This window comes from Bombus pyrosoma, linkage group LG10 (assembly GCF_014825855.1).
Source record: "Bombus pyrosoma isolate SC7728 linkage group LG10, ASM1482585v1, whole genome shotgun sequence".
Classification (NCBI taxonomy): Eukaryota; Metazoa; Arthropoda; class Insecta; order Hymenoptera; family Apidae; genus Bombus; species Bombus pyrosoma.
The window spans coordinates 11,748,748-11,750,498 of record NC_057779.1 but is presented as its reverse complement, the minus strand read 5'-3'; positions in this window follow the sequence as shown (position 1 = coordinate 11,750,498).

Below are 1,751 nucleotides of genomic sequence, written 5' to 3'. Positions count from 1 at the left end.
TAGCGTTATACGTTATAACGTAATGCTACATAACGTTATACGCTATAACGTAACACTACATGACCTTATACGTTATATCACAATATGACAAAACGTTATACGTTATAACGTAATAGTACATAACGTTGTACGTTATAACGTAATAGTACATAACGTTGTACGTTATAACGTAATGCTACATAACGTTATACGTTATAACGTAATGCTACATAACGTTATGCGTTATATCGTAATACTGCATATCGCTATATGTTATAACGTAATGCTACATAACGTTATACGTTACATCCTAATACCATATAACGTTATACTTTATAACGTATTGCTATATAACGTTATACGTTATAACGTAATGCTACATAACGTTATACGTTACATCCTAATACCATATAACGTTATACGTTTTAACATATATCTACATAGCGTTATACGTTATAACGTAATGCTACATAACGTTATACGTTACATCCTAATACCATATAACGTTATACGTTATAACGTAATACTATATAGCGTTATACGTTATAACGTAATGCTACATAACGTTATGCGTTATATCGTAATACTGCATATCGCTATATGTTATAACGTAATGCTACATAACGTTATACGTTACATCCTAATACCATATAACGTTATACCTTATAACGTATTGCTATATAACGTTATACGTTATAACGTAATGCTACATAACGTTATACGTTATAACGTAATGCTACATAACGTTATACGTTTTAACATATATCTACATAGCGTTATACGTTATAACGTAATGCTACATAACGTTATACGTTACATCCTAATACCATATAACGTTATACGTTATAACGTAATACTATATAGCGTTATACGTTATAACGTAATGCTACATAACGTTATACGTTATATCGTAATACTACATACCGCAATATGTTAAAACGTAATGCTACATAACGTTATACGTTATAACATATATCTGCATAACGTTATACCTTATAACGTAATGCTACATAACGTTATACGTTACATTGTAATACTGCATATCGCTATATGTTATAACGTAATGCTACATAACGTTATACGCTATAACGTAATACTACATGACCTTATACGTTATATCGCAATATGACAAAACCTTATACGTTATAACGTAATATTACATAACGTTGTACGTTATAACGTAATGCTACATGACGTTATACGTTATATCGTAATATGACATAACGTTATACGTTATAACGTAATACTACATAACGTTATACGTTATAACGTAATACTACGTAACGCTATACGTTATAACGTAATGCTACATAACGTTATACGTTATAACATACATCTACGTAGCGTTATACGTTATAACGTAAAGCTACATAACGTTATACGTTATATCATAATACTACATATCGCTATATGTTATAACGTAATGCTACATACCGTTATGCGCTATAACGTAATACTACATGTCCTTATACGTTATATCGCAATATGACAAAACGTTATACGTTATAACGTAATAGTACATAACGTTGTACGTTATAATGTAATGCTACATAACGTTATACGTTATAACGTCATGCTACATAACGTTATACGTTATAACGTAATGCTACATAACGTTATACGTTATAACATATAGCTACATAGCGAAATACGTTATAACGTAATGCTACATAACGTTATACGTTATAACATATAGCTACATAGCGTAATACGTTATAACGTAATGCTACATAACGTTATACGTTACATCCTAATACCATATAACGTTATAC